Source organism: Chanodichthys erythropterus, chromosome 18 (assembly GCF_024489055.1).
Source record: "Chanodichthys erythropterus isolate Z2021 chromosome 18, ASM2448905v1, whole genome shotgun sequence".
Lineage (NCBI taxonomy): Eukaryota > Metazoa > Chordata > Actinopteri > Cypriniformes > Xenocyprididae > Chanodichthys > Chanodichthys erythropterus.
Genome location: NC_090238.1, coordinates 36552096 through 36578679, shown reverse-complemented (window position 1 = coordinate 36578679; position 26584 = coordinate 36552096).

The following is a 26584-nucleotide window of genomic DNA, read 5'->3' as shown; positions in this document are numbered from 1 at the left end:
ACTTTGATCTTTGAAACTTTGCAGACCATTCACAAACAGCTGTATTACACAGCAAAGGTAATATTGCAAAAAGAATAATAGGGGAACTTTAAAAGAAGCGACTCAGAGTGATTCGTGAAATCTGATTACATCAGCCGCGCCTTATGTTATTCACTAAGAAGAACCGGACTACACTGAGACGACTCCACAGAAAGTGGTTAAACAGAAACTTTGAATCGGACATAACTGAAAATGGTTTAGCGAGGTTGTGAACTCAGTAATGGCTATGAACAATTCACTAACTGAAACTGATAAATCACGAGTGAGTACGAGGCTGTTTTGTGAATCTTTTTGGCTGACTCATTTAAAAGAAGTGGTTCATGAGAGTCATTTTGTGGGAATCAAACATTACAACTCGCACTTTGTTCAACGTGATGTGCGCAGGAAACACTGTCGCTTTTATACAAAAGATGATGACGATGCCTATATGAATGCTCACAAAAACATTTTTAGTTGCATTTTAGTTGCATCGGGAGCCATAGGTTTAGAATCCTCTAACACTAAGTATTAGGATTACGTTGATTAAGTAAGCAATAAGGTATGAGAGGCTGTACTGTATCATGAATAAGTCACGGCTGAAGGGCGTTGTTTGGCACGACGTGAAGCGGAGTACAGCATAGCGATACAGCACTAACCTCGAGTATCTTATTGCTTTTATAAAAGGGTTACCACACAATACAAATATTAAAGCCAAAAATATGTATCAATGCAACATTCATGTAGTGAACTTTCACTAAAAGCCTTCCTTACGCCGGAAAAAATAATCCCTGACCGTGAACAGCGACAGAAGTTACATTATTATGCCATTAGATGGCGGCAAAGACTGTCTTTATGAGTGTGTCAGTCAGTGGAGAAGACTTTTACATTGAAAAGACTGAAATGTAGTGAACACGGAACAAGACGCAAATGACAAATGCTTTGACTAGCGCTGTCAGTCACGGGAAAACCTCTTAACTGTTAAAAGGACAAGATAATACATCGGACATTTAATCAGATTTTTTTATATGAACATAGAACTGACTTGAAGGAAAACATACACAATATGCACAATACTCTTCTACATAATACAGTAAGCTTCAATGAACAATATCAACTGAGAACATAGGTTGCTAAGAGTGGTTGCTAAGGGTGTTGTGTAGTGATACACAGAACCGTTGGGTGAAGCGGTCATAGCCATGTTTTATCGTGGATAAAACACAGATATTGACCAATCAGAATCAAAGACAGTAACTAACTGTTTTATAAATTGATTTTTTATATGCTACGTGGTATAAGTGCCAAAGTTTTTGTGCCGTTCTTGCCACTTCTCAAATGTAGAGATGCTTTACCAAACACATGAGAAGTGGTGTGATAAAACAATTGAGACTAATCTAAAAAGACGCATAATGCAAAAAGTCACAATGCAGACACTCAATAGTGAGCTGATCTTGTATTCTGTGTAACTCTCACTGCTGAATTGTGCCAGTCTCATTTGCAAAACATAATTGACTTCAGGTCATCCAGGTATTTGAACAAAGTAAAATTCATTTTAACTAAACACGTTCAACGTCACCACAAACAAACAAGCAGTGATTAAGGAAATGAAACGTTGCTTGTGTTCCGTGTCTCAGAGATATTCTGGGCCTAATGCTGCTCATCTCTTGCAGTTGTATTGGGAATCTTTTGTACTATATTGAAAACCATCTCATCTTTTCATGTCTGGCTTAGGGCCGGTTATGTCACACCTGTGAGATGATGAAGCTTCTGGTTTTCATCAGAAGGACATTACAGGATGTCCATTGAATCGCTCTGGCCGAGTTAAGGGAGTGAAATGGTTTGGTGGTGAGCCGCATGTCTTACATAAATTTCATGGGCTCTGCACACATTTCATCTTCCCTGTCCCTCTCAAAACTTATTCGAGCGTTCCTGATCTAAACCAGAGAGACTCTGACACCCATGACCAATCCCAAATCCAACATAAACCTCAGGAAAAAAAGATGAAAGAGGATCAAGGAAATATGAATAATAAGGTGTGTTGTATTTTTAGGTTTTTGGAAGAAGATTAAAAATTAGATAAAGATAAAAAAAGATTAGAAAAAAAGAATTGAAAGTAATGAGAATTGAAAGAATTGAAAGTACAGAAAAAAATTAAACAACTTAGACCTAAAAAAAAAAAAAAAGTTGTTAGGAACTGCATAATGTAATCATGTGATGCATGGGGGGTGATCGAGTCAGTTATGCAAATATGCAATATAGACACTACTCTTCAAAAGTTTGGGGTCTGGGTTGAAAAGTAATACTCGCCATGCACCAAATGTGTTAAAAATAAACATTAGCCATGAATTTACCATGAAAAACATCTGGAATGCAGTTTTTGTGGCAATATATATGTTGTGGAATATTTCTTGCATTAAGCTATAAAAACAAAATTATTAGGAGAAAAAAGCTCACGTGTCGTCCTGTTTTTCTGACAGATTTACTGTGAGACTACAATGACAGCTGAAAATCACCCCCACTGTATCACACATCCCAAATGCATTGTATTTTCTAAAATCCCCAAAATACTGACCCTCTTCCAGTCTGAGTCCCATCATGTTTTCCTTCTGTTCTCTGTTTGTTTCTGTCACCTCTTTCCCTCATGGTTATCCTTGTCATTCCGACCCCTGACATTGATCGGCTCCTATTGAAAGAAATGTCGAGAAAACAAACAACATGGGTCACAGTTACATCAGACCACTTGTGTTTATTTTTGTCTTGTTTTCCCCTTAGCTCTTCTAAATTCACTTTATAAAACGGTTAGTTCTTGTCCTTGATTCTGATTGGTCAATAGCTGTGTTTTATTCTCGATAAAACATGGCTATGATCGCTTCACCCAACGGTTCTGTGTATCACTACACAACACCCTCAGCAACCACTCATTGTTCATTGAAGCTTGTAGTATTATGTAGAAAGGTATTGTGAGAAAGAGATCGAGTGAGAGAGTTTATTACCTGCATTCAGATTTAGTATTTTCCTTCAGATCAGTCTTATGTTTATACTAAAAAAATCTGTTGAAATGTCCGATGTATTATCTTGTCCTTTTAACAGTTAAGGGGTTTTCCCGTGACTGACAGCGCTAGTCAAATCATTTGTCAGTTGCATCTTGTTCCATTTCCACAAAATTTCAGTCTTTCAATGTAAAAGTCTTCTCCACTGACTGACACACTCATAAACACAGTCCTTGCTGCCATCTAATGGCGTAATAATGTAACTTCTGTTGCTGTTCATGGTCAGGGACTATTTTTTTCCGGCGGAAGGAATGCTTCAGTGAAAGTTTACTTCATGAAAGTTGCATTGATACATATTTTTGGTTTTAATATTTGTATTGTGTGGTAACCGTTTTATAAAAGCAATAAGGTTCTCGAGGCTAGTGCTGTATCGTGAACAGGGGCGGCGCTAGGGGTGGGCTAAGGGGGCTGGAGCCCCGAATGTTTTCACAAAAGCCCCGAATCTTTCAGGTTTGGGGTTTCTTAACAGTGCTGTCAAAAATAATTTTCTAAACATATCTCTCTATTAAAATACGTTAAGCAGTTCAATACCACTTTTCTACCGTATCCATATACACCGGCATCGCTTTCTCTCTTCTCTCCAACAGCGAGTTCACGCACACCGCAGCTGAACACAGACGCGCCTCCTGTCACTCACTCAGAGCAGCGGCAGGCCTCGAGACCCTCGTTCGGTCCGGCTGAAGGGTTTTTGTTATGATATAACTGATATGACAACTTTAGCACATGTGTCAGCTAAACATTCATTTAGTATTTCCCATCTATGACCCTGTGCTGACGCCATTGTTTCATAATGAACCGAAAATTTAAAACATACATAGCTGGTCTGTAACGTTGTATTTTGCCAACGAACTAAAATCAAAACCGTGATATGGCTTTTTGTGCCTTTATAAAACACAGTGAATACAGTGATTAAGTATACAGTCTGTTTGTGCTGCGTATTTTAAAGAGAAGTGTGCACATTTGCTCGAGATCAACTGGTGATCTGGGCCCGGTTTTTCAAAAGTAATCCACTAGGATTTTGGATAACGGATTGGATCAAATCTTGAAAATGTGTTTTTCAGAAGAAAAAACGGATTACATAATCGGATTAGATCACGTAATCCAATATTGGTTTTGATCCGGATCAAACCTTTAGTTTGGGTTTTTCTGAACTTTTTTTGTAGGATTTGGATCACTTTGATCCAAAAAAACAGGATTATCCTGATCCCAACAGGGGGTAGGATTTTCAAGGTGGATTCCAGGAGGAAGATGTAGTAAAACATTAAAACTAGTCAAAAAATACAACATTTTTATCATGTAATATACATACACATTTTTATCTTGCTCTTGATTAGTTTAACTGTTAAAGTAATAAATTAAATGCAGACATTGGTCTACATATTTAGCCTTTTGGTAACCTACTCTAAAGTAAAAAGAAATTTTGGTGCCATAAAACAATCCCTAAACAGCTGTAAATATCCAACAAAAATATATTTAATTCAAAACCCATATTCTTTCTATCATCATGTCCCTTTAGGGCCTCCGTAGAGCACTGGAAATCCAGATTTGGTGATCCTGAAAAGTTCCTATCCGGATCAGATTGATCCAATCCGATGTTGCTTTAAAAAACTCGCTCCAAAAGTAAGATGGATTACGTGATCACGGATCGCAAAAAAAGGATTACTAAATCCGTATCAATTTTATCCGGATTAAACCTTTTGAAAAACCGGGCCCTGGTGATCAAAATAAAAGCGCAAATCTTATTAATTACCTACTACAAAAGTAGGCTATTGCAATTTCCCTATTCTGTTGTGTAAAGTAACTTTTGTGTAAAATAATTTTTGTGTACTGTTGTGTATTTTTTTTATTTTTAAATTTAATTTGGTGCATTTGTTACAATATGTGGATATAACAGATGACAACGTTATCAAAATTACCCCGTTCACACGAATCCGACAATTTGCTCGTCTCTCAGCAAAGCACTCTTATAGTTTAAACCAGATAGCGCGTATTCGCCTATAAGAAGCGTTATTAAACAGTGTAACTCGATGAACATACAGTACCATACCTGAAAAAGAAAATTTTGAACACACACATTACCTCAAGTGTGATAAGCCTTTCTTTGACGGGAAGAAGGGTGTGGTCTCAAAATTAAAGGTGAATGAATGATGCAACATAAAGCCAGCAGGGGTCACTCATACTTCATAAATAATAAACAGTAACTTTTGCTGAAATAAATAATACATGGAACTGCAGCAACAGACGCAGTGGCGCAGTAATACTGATGTAATGAGGTCAAAGGTGTATGTTTGTAGAGTAGCTAATTTACAATGGCTTCGAACGCGTCTCAGCCAATCAGAATCAAGGACCGGAACCATCTGTTTTATAAAGTGTTTTGTAGTATTGCAGTCAATAAAGTGATGCTTAACATCTTACACTTGTGTTAATCAACTTTAAATATGATGCACGATACTGAGCACACAAAAGATGTTTGGGAGCAGATGTTTGGATCAAGCGCACAGGCTGCTGAAAGCTTCAGAGACGCTTTTACCGATCACACATCTGACACGTCTGATTGCATGGCTCTCAGATCCAGTAAACTCAAGCTAAGTGACCTTGACTAAATTAGAGGCTCGCTTTGAGCTCCGGAGGAGGCTTGTGAAAGCAGTCATACAGTTTGCATAATCTTATGGGAGCTCTTGTGTTGTGCTTGACGTTTGGACAGTGATTAATTGTGTTAATACACAGGAAATTGTTCTTTCACTTTTAGTCTATTTAATGTCTTTATTCAAATGCATTTGCATTTTACAATACACATTGTTTCAAATCAGCTTTACAGAAAAGTATACTTTACTTTTGTACACTTTTACTAATTAATGCTTTTGTCTTTTCAGGAGATTTTATCTCATAATAACAAAAACATGCATTATATACACAGATCAGACATAACATTATGAGCACCTTCCTAATATTGTGTTGGTCCCAAAACAGCCCTGACCCGTCGAGGCATGGACTCCTCTAGACCCCTGAAGGTGTGCTGTGGTATCTGACACCAAGATGTTAGCAGCAGATCCTTTAAGTCCTGTAGTTGTGAGGTGGAGCCTCCATGGATCAGACTTGTTTGTTCAGCACATCCCACAGATGCTCGATTGGTGTGAGATCTGGGAATTTGGAGGCCAAGTCAACACCTCAAACTCGTTGTTGTGCTCCTCAATCCATTCCTGAACCATTTTTGCTTTGTGGCAGGAGCATTATCCTGCTGAAAGAGGCCACAGCCACCAGAGAATACTGTTTCCATGAAAGGGTGTACATGGTCTGCAGCAATGCTTAGGTAGGTGGTATGTGTCAAAGTAACATCCACATGAATGGCAGGACCCAAGGTTTCCCAGCAGAACATTGCCCAAAGCACCACGGTTTGCCTTCTTCCCATAGTGCATCCATGTGTTTCCCAGATAAGAGACGCACACGCACCCGGCCATCCACGTGACGCAGAAGACGACATGATTCATCAGATCAGGCCACCTTCTTCCATTGCTCTATACGCAACAAACTGTGATGCTCTGTATATTCTGACACCTTTCTATCAGAACCAGCATTAACTTCTTGAGCAATTTGAGCTTCAGTAGCTCGACTCTTGGATTAGACCACGCAGGCCAGCCTTCACTCCCCACGTGCATCAATGAGCCTCACCGCCCATAACCCTGTCGCTGGTTCTCCACTGTTCCTTCCCTGGACCACTTTTGACAGATACTGACCACTGCAGACCGGGAACACCCCACAAGAGCTGCAGTTTTGGAGATCCTCTGACCCAGTCATCTAGTCATCACAATTTGGTTCTTGTCAAACTCACTCAAATCCTTACGCTTGTCCATTTTTCCTGCTTCTAACACATCAACTTTGAGGACAAAATGTTCACTTGCTGCCTAATATATCCACCCACTAACATAATCAGTGTCATTCACTTCACCTGTCAGTGCTCATAATGTTATGCCTGATTGGCCACCATAATAATATTTTGATTTAATGTTGCATTTAATTGTCAAAAACCAATTTGTGTCATGCAAGACAAACCTCAAACAGATTGTGCCACAAAAAAAATCACCTAGAGATTCATTTTAATAAATTCAGCCAAGTCATTATATTATATAACTCACAGGCTCAGACACATCACTGCTGATCGGCAGCAATTTAACAACTGTGCAGATCAAATAGGTGTTTTCTGTCATTTTAGTGGAATATTGATTTGTTTTCTCTGTAATCTTCAACAATCAAACATGCATTTGGAATGAAACTACACATTTTATTCCATGCATTTGAAACAAAGCCCTAAAACTCTGATGGATACATGCACACAAATTGCATGCAACCTGGAAAATCAACGTTATTTTGCTATATGAAGGCGTAAATAAAAGTGACACTGACTCTGGCTGTAAGCCACATTGTAATGAGGTCAGCGGGGACTATAGGAGACGAGATGAGCCGGCCTGCGTTAGAATGGCAGCCGTGTTCATGACGCTATTGAACAGATTGAGTTCGTACAATGAGTCAGATTTAAGACAGCGAACGTCTTACTTTGATGTGCCACTGTGATTTCACAGTCTGCAAAAGATGCTCAGGTTTAACACACTGTTCATTTGGACTGTAAACAATGTCTGGTCAGTTTAAAGAAGATGTGATTGTGTGATGTGGCACACTGCCCTCTACTGGAGCGCTTCAGACTGACAGATCTCACTCCACCTGTTAGTTTGCTCTTCATCAATATTTCAGCTTTCCAGACAACAGTGAGACTGATGCAACATGTTCTGCTTCCAGAAGCACGAACCATAACTCAAACCAAATAAACACGTTTCATGTATTTGAGCAAGAAATGTCATTAATTCCATCAGAATGTACACTAGAAAAGTTAAGTTTAAAAAACAACAACAACAACAACAACAAAAAAAAACTGGCAGCAGTGGCTTATTGATAATATCCGTAAAATGTAATTCATAGTTCTTTACTTCTAAAGCAATATTATTCCTCACTGCATAATCGAATAATTCTTTCCTCCATTAAAATATTTTTGCATATTTTACCTTCTTTGCAATCCATTACTGCAATGGAAAGGATTTTGAGTCATAAAATCATTAGCTATTCTTAACATTATGGAACACAAGTGTGTGTAATGAAATGCATTATTATTATGTCCGAGACACTTGCTGTCATCCATAAAACATGCATTTGTCATATCAGATTATGGGAATGAAAACACATTTGTTTCTCATCATCTGGAACAAAACACCAAATCCATATAAACCATCTTCTGATTCACCTGTACAGATAAATAAAGTTCTCTTGACATCTAGTGGACAAAGCGAAGATTGCAATACACAATTCTACCCAATCATTCTTTATATGATACACAGTAATTATTTAAAGTGTGCATTAAAATCCTGTGAATTATTATGAGAACTTATTAATAAAGAGTCATTAATTGTTATATGATTGTCTTATTAGACTGAGAATTGACATAAACCAAGTGTTATTGACCTTTGTTGCATTTTGTTAGTATGGTATGGCTGGGAAAATATTGAATGACTAGAGATGTAAGGAAATATTCTATTATTTAAAGTAATGATAATTAAAATAAAAAGTTACAACAATCTTTGTGCACATTCTTTTTTTTTTTCCATGTGAACAGCTAAACACTGTACATGATATCAAGACAGCCGTTTCAATTGAACTGTGTAGAATCAGCATTTCTCTGTAATAATACATGCATTGACTAATTTTTATTCCACCCTGCTGAGAGATTAAAAAAATTAAAAAATTACACGCAGCACGTCGTCATTCGCCAACCCGATAAAACGAACTGGGGCAATCTTATTCATTATCAAAGTGTAAAACTTGAGGATGTCCTGGGGAGAGAGTGTAGATAAATTATTCTTTCCCTAATCCGTTGATAATTTATGCAATAACTGCAATTCATCAATTTGTCACACAACCTCAAACAACCTTAATGTGAATATTCACATTTTTACAGCTCTGGTTTCCCTCATGAAATCAATGATTTATGATCAACTCAAAGGAGAATATAATGCTCTGAGGATGTTTCATGTACACTGAAAAAAAAAAAAAAAATCTGGAGGAGGATTTACTAAAAAGCTAAGAAACAATTTTCACTCAGAAATTGCAAGTAAATTCAGCAGCATGTTTTGAAGGCTAGACTCAGTTCTAGTTGGCTTTAATTAGAAATTCTCAAGTAAAAGTACTTTGTTTCAAGTAAATGTTACTCACACTTTGTAATGCTGATAAAAAAATATTATAATTTTAAAGCTAATGCATCTTATTTAGATTCCTGAGTTATGTTTACAGTCACACTTTAGTTTAGGGTCCAATTCTGACTATTAACTACCTATTACCTATGACTTGTAGTTTGTAAGTTGTTAAGTTTAGGTATTGTGTAGGCTTAAGAAATGTAGAATAAGGCATTAATGTGTGCTTTATAAGTACTAATAAACAATATCCTAGTAATATGAATGCTAATAAGCAACTAGTTAATACTGAGAATTGCACCCTAAATTAAAGTGTTGCATGTTTACTTTAAGTATTTTATTTTTTCATTTCATTGCAAAAATTCATTTGTGAAGCATTGATACTGATGAACTGAACATTTGATATTTGAATAATATATTTTATTCAATGTCTTATTTATAAATGTATCAACTTTGTCTCAGATTTTTCTCCTAAAACAGATTATTTTGATTTTACAGCATTGCACAGTGTGCAATGAAATTGTAAATGTAATGAAATACATTTTGCTATAATGTTTCCTTTCAGTTGAAAACAGGAAAACATTATTTCTGAATGTTCACCGAATGTCAATTTTTTTTTTAAACATTTTAAAAATATGTTTTTCTTAGTTATGCAAATGTTAATGTAACATTCCATTTCATCATTTTGAAAACATGGGAACGTTACTTTTGTATGTTGTCTGAAAACTCAGAAACAAGTAGATTTCCAACTTTCATAAATGATTGTTTTTGTGCAAACGTTTTGAGAACATTATTAAAGACCAGATAACTTTTATTAACATGACTGTAAGAACGTATGTTCATTACTCTGAAAGAACCATGCCAGAACTTTCTGAGAAGGTTCCCTGTTAGCTGGGATGATTGTGAATGCCCACCTTTGAGTTCCTGCTCAGGCTGGTTGTTTACTTGAGCAAACCTGTCTGAGAGCGGCAAGTAAATGACCTTATCACCATGACATCTCCAAATAAACACTGACAGGCCGTTGGGGAACACTAAACTAAAACTCATACATAAATCAAGCTCTGATTCAATCAGATGGCCCACATTGAGCATTTGAGCCATAGGAGAGATCAAATCAATATTTAACCCTCAAATATTGATGTTGTTCAGGGTCAGAAACATGATGCAGTAACTAGTGCACAGGATCGGTTAGACCCGGGTTGGTTAAGGTCAAGATCATGTTAGCTGAAGTTTCTGCTAATTAGCGCAAACAATGTGTTTGGGTAAAGCAGCAGAACACAGTTTGTTTTTTCTAGGAAGTGCACCAGAGCAGCAAACACTGAAAGTGCTCAGAGAACAGAAGTTTCACAGCGAGGCTGCGAGCGAACGCCAGCAGTCCTGTCATCGTGATGCTCAACACATTAAATATGAAGACATTACAAGACAGCTGTCCTGGATTTCACATTGCAGACAAGAGGAGGTGAAGTGGAAATGCATTTGTATGAGTGTCACAATCAGACAATCAGTGCAGTAAAATAAAGTTCAGTTTGACGCATCATTGATTCATCAGCTTTAACGCAATTGATGCTGGATGAATTACACACAGAAGAGAGCAGCCACCCTTCTCAAACATGCACTGTAAAAAAAAATGTTTCAACTTAGCCTTAAAATGTTACATTTAGTCAACTTAACCCTTTGGTGCTCTTCGGTCATTTTTGACCAAAAAATGTTATGTTTTTTTTTTTTTTTTTTTTTTTAGAATTTTCACTTTGTCACAATGGCACAAACTTAGTAAAGGTTTTGGCAATTGCTATGTGAACACACATACAAAATCATGATCATGATTTGAAAAGGTTAAGTGATTCTGAAAAAAAAAGAAATTATTGTTTGTATTGTTTGCTATCAAAAATGACCACATTGGGAACAAATGAGAAACAAATTTCATGTAGTGGAAACTTTTGGTACTGCGCTCTAACAAATTCTTACTGAAAGCTCGTTTTTTGAGATGTCAATCTCAAATTTAGAACACACATTTGAGGTTGATTTATGGCTTTGATTTTCTCACTGTTTTAGAGTAAAAATATATAATATATAAATATATGGAATATATATATATATATATATATATATATATATATATATATATATATATATATATAATATATATATATATATATATATATATATATATATATATATATATATATATATATATATATATATATATATATATATACAGTACAGTCCAAAAGTTTGGAACCACTAAGATTTTTTATGTTTTTAAAAGAAGTTCCGTCTGCTCACCAAGGCTACATTTATTTAATTAAAAATACAGTAAAAACAGTAATATTGTGAAATAGTATTACAATTTAAAATAACTGTTTTCTATTTAAATATATTTGACAAAGTAATTTATTCCTGTGATCAAAGCTGAATTTTCAGCATCGTTACTCCAGTCTTCAGTGTCACATGATCCTTCAGAAATCATTCTAATATGATGATTTGCTGCTCAAGAAACATTTAATGTGTACAATTGTACAAAATATTTGTGTACAATATTTTTTTTTCAGGATTATTTGATGAATAGAAAGTTCAAAAGAACAGTGTTTATCTGAAATCTAATCTTTTGTAACATTATAAATGTCTTTACTGCCACTTTTGATTGATTTAATGCATTCTTGCTGAATAAAAGTATTCATTTCTTTAATTTAAAAATAAAAATTCTTACTGACCCCAAACTTTTGAACGGTAGTGTATAATGCTACAGAAGCTTTGTATTTCAGATAAATGCTGTTCTTTTGAACTTTCTATTCATCAAGGAATCCTGAAAAAAAAAAAGTACACAACTGTTTTCAACATTGAAAATAATCATAAATGTTTCTTGAGCAGCAAATCAGAATATTAGAATGATTTCTGAAGGATCATGTGACACTGAAGACTGGAGTAACGATGCTGAAAATTCAGCTTTGCATCACAGGAATAAATTACTTTTTACAATATATTCAAATAGAAAACAGTTATTTTAAATTGTAATAATATTTCACAATATTACTGTTTTTACTGTATTTTTAATTAAATAAATGTAGCCTTGGTGAGCAGACGAAACTTCTTTTAAAAACATTAAAAATCTATATATATAATCTATCTATCTATCTATCTATCTATCTATCTATCTATCTATCTATCTATCTATCTATCTATCTATCTATCTATCTATCTATCTATCTATCTATATATATATATATATAATATATATATATATATATAGACCAAACTTCAGTCTGTGGTCCAAAGCATTCAATATTATCAATATTTATCAATTATTTCATTATCAATATTTCATTATCTATTTAACCACACTGTAAATAACATTCTTCATACTAATGCTGAAATGTCCTACTTCCCACTTCTGATGTTGTGATTACGAGCTTGTTGCATTCAAATGCTTTGTTATCGGAAAGAACAGGAATCATGGAGGACTCCAGGTTTATTCTTGCCTATTTATTAAGAAAATCTTATTAAAGCCAAAATTATATTTAGCATCCCATTCACTGACATCCATAAAAGCAGCTAGCTGACCATTCTTTAATTTCAGTCAAATAAAGGCTATTTTTTGCTGTGTATAAAAAATACAATTCTCTTCAAATGATTATTCCTGTGTAAATAATATGCACTACTTCAACAAGACAAGGTGATGTAGATGTTGTAGAAAAGACTAGTAAAGAATAGCAGCAAGAGTAGCAATCGTTCACCACCATGCAGTTTATGACATGCCCAAATCGGGAACTCTGGGATCAAAATTCCCAGTGGCAAATATGACTTGAGAGGGCATCTGTCACGGGTGGTTGCAGTAAGCCTGATGAAGAAGACGAATATAGTTCAAATAACTATATAATACAAATAACCCTTTGAAAGAGGCAGTGTAACACACACTAAATGTAATGTAGACCGAACACTGAAGCACTGTGAGAGAAGAACTTCAGTAGAGAACACAAACAAGAATAATCAATCAAACACATCTAATAATGACGTTAACCAAGGAGACAGATGAATGACGGGAATCTGATCAAAGACGACACATGACAATTAAAAACAAACTGAAAGTCCATGAAAACTAAGACAAACGAAACGTGACTGTGACAGCATCCATGCTCAATTTCCAACTAGAAAACTCATATTTACGATTATTCCGATAGCATGTGAAGGCAGAATAAGCATTTATAAAAATGGAAGTCTTTAAAAATAGATTGATTAATATCCATTTTCTAGCTATGTGCCATTTAAAATCACCAGAAGGCAAGAGTGCAACACTTGCTAATTACGAATATTGTTGGCTCTTTGACAAATTGCTTTTGTTCCTTTTTTGTAAGTCGCTTTGGGGAAAAAAGCATCTGTTAAATGCATAAATGTAAATGTGTTTTATAAACAACATGTTTGCATTTTTGTTGAGGATGTCGAATATTAGTTTATTTTCTCTCCAATCACATATGGGATTGAATTCAGCATCCTCTGGGAAATCAGCTGAGAAACAGGGTTACTTTGAAGTCACTGCCACCAATTTCATGAGTAAACGTACCCCTCAAAACACACTCATGACCACTGAAGTGGGTGGGATGAGATGTATGGGACATCTTGATGTCAGGGTGACATGATCAAATCTTCGGAGAAGTTCAAAACTATAGTTACTACTGATTTTGTTTGCACTGGCTGTCACAATGTTCAGAGGAAACATTAAGACCAATATTGTTTGAATAGCCTTTGAAGCTGAAGTGTGTCATTGAACGTTTGGAAAGATTTTATCAATGTGTCTGCCAAATACATGAATGTAAACTGGACATAATTACATTCCAACAACTAAAATATGTTTAAAAGCATCTTTAGAACACAAATGCGATACCAAGGTAACAGCATCTACGGATTCAAGTTGAATTGAAGGTGACTCATCTGAAAAGAGCTCTGGTCAGATCCGGTCCATTAAATAATTCCTGTCACTAGGGATCAGGGCTTCGGCCAGCTGGATGTGGAGCTGTAACATGGCATGAAAACATGCTCTTATTTGTTGGAGTCAGCACTATGTAGTGACTTTGAGCTGCAAACATTATATCGGAAGTGAAAGGTGAGGTCACGACCGACTGCGCACAGCGAACCCAATGACAGCAAGAAGAACCAAACCAGAACCAGACTATAATGATGAATGATCTGAACAGCAACTACAAATGATGGACATCCAATTGAAAGTAGGAGATTTAAGAACAGCTGAGTTTGGGAAAACACATTTCAGCATGTGTTCATGATATCAGATGCTTCTGTTAAATGCAGAAACTTGAACTGAGTCATGATAAAGTGAAATATTGCTTTAAATATGTATAACGAAGGTCTGTTGCTGCACATACACATTCAATATATTCAGTATTTTTTGCAGCCTCTTTGAGTCTTCTCCTGTAATGTTCCTCCATACAGAATATGTCTTCTGGGGACTTGGATGGCCATAGTAGAACCTTCATTTTTTGACCAATTTTTGTGTTGATTTTGGATCATTTTTCTGATGGAAGAGTCAACCACAGCCCATAATGAGATTTCTAGCAGAGGCAATCAGATTTTTATTTTTTTTATCTGTTGGTATTTGATAGAATCCATGATGCCATGTATCTGAACAAGATGTCCAGGACCTCCAGCAGAAAAATAAGCCCACAACATTAAAGATCCAGCAGTACATTTAACCGTGGGCATGCTACTTTTTATTCCTGTTTGGCAGCAAACCCATCTTGAGGGTTTGCTGCCAAAAAAACAAAAACTCTTTTTTTATAGTTTCATCTGACTATAAAAAACAGTCCTGTTTGAAGTTCCAGTGACTGACAACTGAATATTCTGGAGTTTGGATGAGAGCAGAGGCTTTCTGTCCCCAAGACTTAACTATTTTCTGCAATTCTCCAGCTGTGATACTTGGAGAGTCTTTGGCCACTCAAACTCTCCTCCTCGCCATGCATTAAGAGAATGTTTTTTTTTTTTTTTTTTAATGCTTTAGTCATTTTCTCACAGCCACTTCTATTTTGTGAAGCTCAACATTCTTTTGCTGCACATCAGAACTATATTCTTTGGTTATACTCATCGTGATAAATGATTAAAGGTGCCATCGAACGTTTTTTTACAAGATGTAATATAACTCTAAGGTGTCCCCTGAATGTGTCTGTGAAGTTTCAGCTCAATATACCCCATAGATATTTTTTTATTATTTTTTTAACTGCCTATTTTGAGGCATAATTAGAAATGCGCTTATTCAGGCTGCTTCCCCTTTAATTGCTTGCGCTCTCCGCCCCCTCCCGAGCTCTCAACTCTATCACTGCATAAACAAAGTTCACACAGCTAATGTAACCCTCAAAATGGATCTTTACAAAGTGTTCGTTATGCAGCATGTCTAATCGCGTAAGTACGGTATTTATTTGGATGTTTACATTTGATTCTGAATGAGTTTGATAGTGCTCCGTGGCTAATGGCTAATGTTACACTGTTGGAGAGATTTATAAAGAATGAAGTTGTGTTTATGAATTATACAGACTGCAAGTGTTTAAAAATGAAAATAGCGACTCTTGTCTCTGTGAATACAGTAATAACCGATGGTAACTTAAACCACATTTAACAGTACATTAGCAACATGCTAACGAAACATTTAGAAAGACAATTCACAAATATCACTAAAAATATCATGTTATTATGCATCATGTCAGTTATTATTGCTCCATCTGACATTTTTCGCTATTGTCCTTGCTTGCTTACCTAGTCTGATGATTCAGCTGTGCACAGATCCAGACGTTAATACTGGCTGCCCTTGTGTAATGCCTTGAACATGAGCTGGCAAATGCAAATATTGGGGTCATACTGTCACAGACACGTCAGGTTCCACCTCACTCCCTTACCCGCGCACTCAATCACCGGAATTCTAATCACCGCCACCTGAAGCTCATCATCACAGTCATCAGCCACACTACAAAAACCCCACACTCACACACACACATTGTCCGGTCTCGTTCGTTGTACAACTTGTTGTATGCTTACCTCAAGGACTTCCCAAGTGATACTTACCCGCCTCCATCGTCTCCTTCGTCTCCATTGTCTCCAGTTCTCCTCGTGTTCCTACCTGCCTGTGTGTGTGAGTGTTCCTGTCTGCAATCTCCAGCGTCTCCATCCACCATCACCTGCAGCACAAAAAAGGACAGTATTAACTTGCATTCTTCTCCAATAACCATCTTCATCACCATCTACTTACCTGTTGCTCTGCTGGTCACTTCAATAAACACAGAAACTGCTTATATCTCTGCTTCCTGTGTCTCTGTTGGAACAGAAGACCGGACCATAACAGCTACCCATCAGCATGAGCAACCGGGACCCGTTTCAAGAGCTCGTGGACGCATTGCGCCGAGCACTCACTCCTCAACACCCAGCACCGTCACCAGCACCCACCGCCGCTGCCTCTTCCGCACCCGCAGTCACCGCTGCTTCACCTGTTTACACCGCCAGTCCCATGGCCAAACCGGCGCCCTACTCAGGATCGGCAGAGGACTGCAGCGGATTCCTCCTTCAGTGTGAGTTGGTCCTGGAGATGCAGCCGCACTTCTATCCCACCGATACGGCGAAAATAGCGTTCATAATTTCCCAGTTGCAAGGTAAGGCCCTTCAATGGGCGGATTCCCTCTGGACTCAAAAAGGCTCTGTCATACAATCCTATTCTGCATTCGTGTCCCACTTCAGAGAAGTCTTCGGAAAACCCCTAACTGACTCTTCAACTGGTGAGAAATTGTACAATTTAAAACAAGGAAACAGTACTGTTAACGATTATGCCTTGCAGTTCAGAACGCTCGCCGCGACCAGCGGATGGAATGAACAAGCCCTCATCACCACCTTTCGACAAGGTTTGGAGCCTAATGTGCGGTTGCATCTCGCTGCATACGAGGACTCCATTGGACTCGAACAATTCATCCAACTCGCCATCCGCGTGGGTTCTCGTATGCAGTCGTGTCTCCTAGAGCACCAGGGCCAGCCACTGACCACCACCCTCCGTCGATCCGAGCCCGTCAGCCCTCCAAAACCAGCCACCGAGTCAATGCAAGTGGATAACTCCCGTTTGTCCCCAGCTGAAAGACAGAGAAGGCTGACCCTGAATCTTTGTTTATATTGTGGATCTCCTGGGCATGTCATTTCCACATGCCCAACCCGTCCTCCTCAGCCCGTGGTGAGTGCTATCGTTCCCTCTATACAACAGATGAAACCACTCACTACTATAGTAAACCTTACTGCTGATAATGCTTCTGTTCCAGTGGTGGCGCTCCTCGATTCAGGGTCAGCAGGAAACTTCATCTCCGGCGCCCTCCGTCGACACCTCGGGCTCAAGACCTCGCCTTCTCCGACTAACTACCAGGTCCACTCTATCACGGGTAAACCCCTGAGCCGCAAGATGATTCGTCGTGTCACGGGACCCCTTCAACTGAAAGTGGGCATCTTCCACACAGAGTACATCCATCTGCTGGTTCTGGAGGAATCCACCGCTGACGTGGTTCTAGGGCGCCCATGGTTGGAACTCCACAATCCCACCATCTCCTGGCGCACGGGCGAAGTCCTGAAGTGGGGCGATAACTGTTTCTCCAACTGCTTCCCAGAACTTCCAGTCTCAAGATCTCCTTCCTCCAAGAATATCTCCATCAATGCCACTTCCATCGAAAGTCCTGTGGAAAAGCGCTTCGTCAATGTTCCACCCGACTACGCCCCCTTCAGTGACGTCTTCTGCCCGCAACGTGCCTCCAAGCTTCCTCCACACCGGCCATGGGACTGTGCCATCGATCTGTTACCGGGTGAGCCAGTGCCTAGGGGACGTATATACCCCCTATCAGTACCGGAGGAGAAGGCCATGGAGGAATATATCAAAGAGGCCCTTAACCAAGGATACATCCGCCCGTCTACTTCCCCTGCTGCTTCAAGCTTCTTCTTCGTGGCCAAGAAGGACGGAGGCTTGCGGCCTTGCATCGATTATCGCTCCTTGAACAAGATCACAGTAAAATTCAGATATCCACTTCCCCTCGTCCCAGCGGCCCTGGAACATCTCCGTGGTGCCACTGTGTTCACCAAGCTGGACCACCGCAGCGCGTATAACCTCATCCGGATACGCGAGGGGGACGAGTGGAAGACCGCCTTCGTCACGCCCACCGGCCACTATGAATACCTTGTGATGCCGTATGGCCTGGTCAACGCCCCCTCCGTATTCCAGGATTTCATCCACGAGGTGCTCCGGGAGTTTCTCCACAAGTTCGTGCTGGTGTATATTGATGATATCCTCATCTACGCCACCACGTTGCGGAGGTCCTCAAGCGCTTACGGCAATTCCATCTCTTCCTGAAAGCAGAGAAGTGCTCTTTCCACCAGCCCTCTGTCCATTTCCTCGGATATGTGATTGACCACAGTGGCATCCGGATGGACGAGGGGAAGGTCTCTGCAATCCAGAACTGGCCCACTCCAAGTACCATAAAAGAACTCCAACGCTTCCTTGGCTTCTCCAATTTCTACCGTCGTTTCATCAAGAATTACAGCACCATAGTCAGTCCACTCACCAACCTACTCCGTAAGCAGCCCAAGTCTCTGTCCTGGTCCCAGCCTGCCACAGAAGCTTTTGAGACCCTCAAGAAGGCCTTCACCACCGCTCCCCTCCTCGTCCACCCTAACCCGGACCTGCCATTCGTCGTAGAAGTGGACGCCTCCACCACCGGAGTGGGAGCGGTCCTCTCACAGCAGCAGGGGAATCCAAGTAGGCTCCATCCATGCGCCTTCTTCTCCCGCAAGCTCAACCCGGCGGAGGTGAATTATGACATCGGGGACCGTGAACTCCTAGCTGTAAAGCTCGCCCTAGAAGAATGGAGGCATTGGTTGGAGGGAGCAAACCACCCTTTCCAAGTACTAACAGACCATAAAAATCTTGAATATCTGAAAGCTGCCAAACGACTCAACCCACGCCAAGCCAGATGGGCAATGTTCTTTTCAAGATTTAACTTCTCCATTTCATACCGCCCTGGTTCCAAGTACCTCAAAGCCGATGCTCTTTCACGTCTCCACGCTCCCGAGGAAAAGAATGACGACCCCGAAACCATTCTACCTGAATCTATCTTCATGAGTCCCATTGAATGGTCAGAAGAGACTTTACCCTCCTCCAATGCCTCCTCACGCACTCCGCCGGGTTGCCCCCAGGGCTTGCGTTACATCACCAGGACACGACGCACTCCACTACTGCACTCCGTTCACTCATCACTTGGCACTGGTCACCCGGGGGTCAATGAGACCCTCTCGCTGCTCAAACAGCGCTTCTGGTGACGGAACGGAAGATCCAGGAGATCGGTCGCTTCCTGCGTACCTTCTGTCACGGCCACCAGGACTTCTGGAACCAGTACCTGGGTTGGGCTGAGTACGCCCAGAACTCCCTCCGTCAAGCCACAACTGGATTAACACCTTTCCAATGCGTACTCGGTTTCCAACCCCCACTGTTCCCCTGGGACGGGGAACCCTCCAACGTGCCAGCGGTCGACTACTGGTTCCGGGAGAGCGAGAGGGTATGGGACTCAGCTCACCACCAGCTGCAGAGAGCCCTGCGCAGGCGCAAGATGACAGCCGACCTTCGGCGCTCCCACGCTCCAACCTACCAACCGGGGCAGAAGGTCTGGCTGTCCACCAGAGACATCAGGATGCGCCTGCCCTGCAAGAAGCTGAGTCCCCGCTTCATTGGCCCATTCACCATCCTCCGACAGATCAACCCCATCACCTACCGGTTACAACTCCCTGCACAGTACAAAAGAATTCATCCAACCTTCCATGTGTCACTCTTAAAACCTCACCACCCTTCTGTTCTTCCTTCCACAGAACCTGACGTGGCAGCCGTCGAGCCCCCCCTTCCACTCATCCTGGACGATGGGACTGCCTACGAGGTTCGAGAGATCCTGGACTCCCGGCGCCGTGGTGGTCTCTTAGAATATCTGGTGGATTGGGAAGGCTACGGCCCTGAAGAACGCTCATGGGTCCCCAAGAATGATATCCTTGATCCTACTCTGTTACAGACTTTCCACACCAACTACCCAGACAGACCTGCCCCACGACCTCGAGGACGACCACCACGACGTCGGGGTCCTCGGCCCTCAGGAGCGGGCCGTGGGAGGGGGGGTACTGTCACAGACACGTCAGGTTCCACCTCACTCCCTTACCCGCGCACTCAATCACCGGAATTCTAATCACCGCCACCTGAAGCTCATCATCACAGTCATCAGCCACACTACAAAAACCCCACACTCACACACACACATTGTCCGGTCTCGTTCGTTGTACAACTTGTTGTATGCTTACCTCAAGGACTTCCCAAGTGATACTTACCCGCCTCCATCGTCTCCATTGTCTCCAGTTCTCCTCGTGTTCCTACCTGCCTGTGTGTGTGAGTGTTCCTGTCTGCAATCTCCAGCGTCTCCATCCACCATCACCTGCAGCACAAAAAAGGACAGTATTAACTTGCATTCTTCTCCAATAACCATCTTCATCACCATCTACTTACCTGTTGCTCTGCTGGTCACTTCAATAAACACCGAAACTGCTTATATCTCTGCTTCCTGTGTCTCTGTTGTAACACATACATATTAATGATCCCGACTGTTACGTAACAGTCGGTGTTATGTTGAGATTCGCCTGTTCTTCGGAGGTCTTTTAAACAAATGAGATTTATATAAGAAGGAGGAAACAATGGAGTTTGAGACTCATTTCCATGTACTGAACTCTTGTTATTTCACTATGCCAAGGTAAATTCAATTTTTAATTCGATGGCACCTTTAAGGGAATTTGGCCTTTGTGTTTCCTCATATTTATACTTCTGTGAAATCATAGCTGGAAAATGTCATGTTCTGATGTGCTAAAAAAACATTGCAAATATGAGTGGGAATATATTTTACTCATAAGAGTAGTGTTAATATTTGTGGCCAACGTGTATTAGATAAAAAACATTTATTTCATAATGTGCCTTCCCCCACATTCATTTGTTTTACTTGTTGAAAGGTTGGATTTTTGAATGAAAGATCCAAAGGATATAAAATGCAGATTTATTTTCACAGCCTTCTTTGATTATATTTACCAAGGGTGCCAATAGTTCTGACAACGACTGTATATGGCATAAATTGTATCTTTTCTTCATAATAATATCAACAAGTTGTTGATATTTATATCAAGCTGAAGATTTAATGTAGGGAGACCAGGTTTGGTTGTAACATGGGGAGAGTTGTAACACCGCCAATTCCACCAAATAGGGATAAGCTAAGAGTCCTATGACCATTTCATTATCAACCCACTTCCTCTCAGATCCCATACGAATGGTCGTCAAGGCTGTAAATAGGTACATGCAGGTTTTATAGGCAAGAATATTATATTAAAACTATATTTTGTTTAGTACTTAAACTTTCGGAAATAAAATCATATACAGTACAGTCCAAAAGTTTGGAACCACTAAGATTTTTAATGTTTTTAAAAGAAGTTTCATCTGCTCAACAAGGCTACATTTATTTAATTAAAAATACAGTAAAAAACAGTAATATTGTGAAATATTATTACAATTTAAAATAACTGTGTACTATTTAAATATATTTCACAAGGTAATTTATTCCTGTGATGCAAAGCTGAATTTTCAGCATCATTACTCCAGTCTTCAGTGTCACATGATCCTTCAGAAATCATTCTAATATGCTGATTTGCTGCTCAAGAAACATTTATGATTATTTTCAATGTTGAAAACAGTTGTGTACTTTTTTTTTTTTTTTTTCAGGATTCCTTGATGAATAGAAAGTTCAAAAGAACAGCATTTATCTGAAATACAAAGCTTCTGTATCATTATACACTACCGTTCAAAAGTTTGGGGTCAGTAAGAATTTTTATTTTTATTTTATTTTTTTTTTTACAGTTTTTACTGTATTTTTAATTAAATAAATGTAGCCTTGGTGAGCAGACGAAACTTCTTTTAAAAACATTAAAAATTTTAGTGGTTCCAAACGTTTGGACTGTACTGTAACTTATATTAGATTAAATTGGAATTTCTGATCTGTGTTGATTTCTGAAATATGATGCAAATTTCATAGTAAAAATAAATAAATGTGATCTAATTTCAAACCATTATGCTAATACAGCTTAACACTGGCTGACAGGGGTGGGGTTAGCTGTAACACCTCTTTAAAAAGTGTTCCCCTTACATAAAACTAAGAACAGTTTCTTTTTTTTACTAATCTTACAGAATGCCTAGACAGTGGAAAAGAATGACAGATAGAGCTGTACCAGCCAACTTACCCAGTGTTACAACTTACCCCGGTAGTGTAGATTGAAACAAAGACACATATATTTGACATCAACTCATAAGGGCTGTGATATTCTTGCAGAGGTTTGAATGGGTGTTTTTTGTAGTAAACAAATGTGGGTACTTTGAATAAAAGTTTGAGCACTCTAGTTAAAAAAATCAGCAAGTTACAAATGCTGAAGCAAAAAGTGTTACAACCATACCCGCTCTCCCCTACAACCTCAAATAATAGAAACTGGTCAGACTAACCTGAAGTTCAAGCACAATGTCACAGGAGGACATGACAGCAGGAGCACTGATGCATGAAATCAACTCAACACGTTAGTCATCATGTGATGGTGAACCGTGAACGTGAAGCTCAAAGGAGAAGCAGAAAACTCGACTTTACTCTGAGTCAGGAGTTTCCCGGAGAGCCGAGCTGCAGAAGTGAACCCAGAAATAGCAAGACGGATCAAGACGTGATCAGCTGTGACTGACGATGACATCTCGGCACGCGATGCTCCGTTCCAGGATGATGAAGAACGGTATGGCTCCTGAATCAACCTGCTTCTGATCACACATGACACGACTGATTGCTGTCTGACCTCCTAATGAGGAGGAAACACAACAGACTGACGAGAATCAAACCCCAAACACACATGAGATCTCATCAATATCTCAGTTGTTTCTCCTAGACATCTGTGACATTGTCTCTTGCTTATCAGATATTTCCCCTGAGATCAAGACCTCCATTACGCACCTCAAAATACTGAAATTCAAAATGTGTGGATCTACCAAAACATTTCATCCTATATTTTGCATGAAAATGCATCTTACAATGAATACCATTGATTACGATTTCACTTTTTTAACTTTAATTAGTGTGTAATGTTGCTGTTTCAGCATAAACAACATCTGCAAAGTTACGACGCTCGAAGTTCAATGCAAAGGGAGAGATTTCTTTTTACAGAAATCGCTATTTAAGGATTACAACAAATGGCTGGTAGGAACTACAACACGCTTTCTTCCCAGGTTAGTGACATCACAAACCCCAACATTTACATAAACCCCGCCCCCAAGAACATGCAACAAAAGGGGGCGGGGCCATGTTGGGCTGCTATAGAGAAGAGGAAGAGTTGTTGTAGTATGTGTTGTTGTCATGCTGTCATTTTACGCCAGACTGCTTCACAAACGAGAGTCAATTCAACACTGAATTTGCACAAAAGATGAACATGACAAATTTGTCAAGCTATAATAAATGATTTGTGGAGTATTTTGAGCTGAAACTTCACAGACACATTCTGGAGACACCAGAGACTTATATTACATCTTGTGAAAGGGGCATAATAGGTCCCCTTTAAGATAATTTTGTGTTGTTACATTACTTTTATGACATTATATTATCATATGTTCATTTATTATTTTCATTATAAATATATTTTCATTAACAATTAAGATTAGTTTTATTTTCATTATTACTGTAACATATCTGGTTAGGTCTTTTATTATTAAAATTAATAATGGATAATAAAAAGTAAATAATCATTAGAGAAAATAACATTTTAAAATTGTTATATATTAATTAAAAAAAATTAAACAACAATAAATATATATAATAATATATATTTTTGCTTTACAGTAATAAGAATTCAGGACATAAATATAGGGAATACATTTTCTTATTTAAAGTGCACTTTATTTTCCTTTGGTCCTGAAGTGAAATATGAGTGGGACATTTTCTTGACAAATTTAACAAAAACAAAAATCATTCAGCCATTTGTGATCACGCATGACGTGATATGACATGAAAGGTGGAGGTAGAAAGAGAGAGAGAGAAAAAGAGAGAGAGTGGACGAGTGAGAGTGAGTGCATGAGAGGAACACAGAGAGTCTCTCACAGCCACAACATTGGTGTTTTCTCTCTCTGTCCTGCTCTCTCCACATCGACTCGTTCATGATTTCTGTCTTCAACTATGGATCTGTAAGGATGAACTCTGTGGACGTCAGGAGTCAGGAAAACTGCTTTGAAAACCCCATGAAGAGCTGAAGAAACACTTCATCCAGGAATTAAACACAACAGATCATCATGGATCTTTCATTTATGGCTGCGCAGGTATGAGATGTTTGACATTATAAAGATACAAGCTTTCTACGCACATCAACCTGTTCACTTTGAAACGGTGCAGCATGTGAGTTTAGAGCTGAAAGATCCTCATCATCCACTGAGATGATTCCAGATCTTTTGACAACTTCTTTATGTGCGCAGTTTAACCAATGACTTGTGTGTGTGTGTGTGTGTGTGTGTGTGTGTGTGTGTGTATTTACACTCACTGGCCACTTTATTAGGTATACCTGTTCAGCTGCTCATTAATGCAAATATCTAATCAGCCAATCACATGGCAGCAACTCAATGCATTTAGGCATGTAGATGATCTGCTGAAGTTCAAACTGAGCACTTTGCAAACACCATTTATGTCTTATTTGATGGAATTAAACTTAAAAGTGATTTTTTTTCAACATGCATCACATTACACAGGTACGTCACATGTCACTGAAGAAGAAGAATGGTCATTTTTAGACACTTCAGGCATTTAGAGTGTGTTTTATCAAGACAAGATTGATTGTATATCATCGTCGCTGAAATGCACATCAGACGCAGATAAATAAATGCATCTATTTTTCTTCCGATGACTTTTTGAATGTGACGATAATACAAGAGTGATTGCAAATGAGCGCAGCACACTCCATTAACCTACTGGGAGAAAAGTGATTCATGAATCGAACATTGTGATAAACTCTATTGTTTTGAGATGGGCACAAATAATATGACTCCCATGAGGCAGTTCAGCATCTGCCATGAACACAACCGGACAGCAGGTGCTGAATAATCACAACTTTCCAACATCATCACTCAGCGAATGTCTCGCAGCAGCCCGACGGCTCACGTTTCACGCAGCAGGAATGAATCTTCTGAAGCAAACGTGTCAGATCGGCCCCTGGCGGGCATCAGCGTGGCACCAGTGACCCTCCAGTGTCACTTCCTCTTCGCTTGTTTACTGCCGTGAGTGCCAGTGGTCGATTTGACACAGACACACACAGAACAACCACTGTTTTACACTTTATTCATCACAAAATGAGAAAGTGCAGGCTAAATTAGAAGATGAGGATATAAAAGCATGTTGAAACTATTACTGGAGCATGAACACTGTAAAAAACGATTTAAAAAATAGATCAGTGTTTCATAAGAAAATACTATTTCAGCTTTCTACTTCAAAATTTCATGCTTAATTCAGTGTGTTACTTGCCATTTCTTTGTAATTATATGGGGAATTTACAAGCAATTCCTTTATATACTACTACAGTTTGTATTACTATTTTGAATTAGATTTTATTTTTATATTTTCAGTTTCATTATATATTTTTTTAGTAATTTATGTGATTTTGTCATTTGTTTTTAAAATAATATTTACATTCAAAGTTACATTTATTTTTATTTCAGTTTTAATTTGGATTTATTTCCAGTTAGTAATTGTATTGCTTCACCTGCAACTTATTTCATTTATTTAGGTTAAAATTTATTTTTATTTAAGCTTAAATTCAGATTTCCAGTTAGTAATTTTGCTGCTTCAAAATATGCATATTTCATTTATTTATAAGTTACATTTATGTTTATTTCAGCTTTAATTTTTGTTTATTTCCAGTTAGTAATTTTACTGCTTCAGCATAAAATTATTTCATTTATGTAGGTTAAATTTATTATTTCAGCTTTAATTTTTATTAATTTCCAGTATTTTTACTGCTTCAACTTATTTAATTTATTTATAGGTAATTTCTATTTCAGCTTTAATTTTATTTTAGATCAACTTAGTAATTTTACTGCTTCAACTTAAACTTATTTCATTAAGTTGCAAAGGCAACTTTTCTAATTTTCCTTTAGTTCAATTTTTTAATCTAATTTTTATATTTTATTTTATTTCAGTT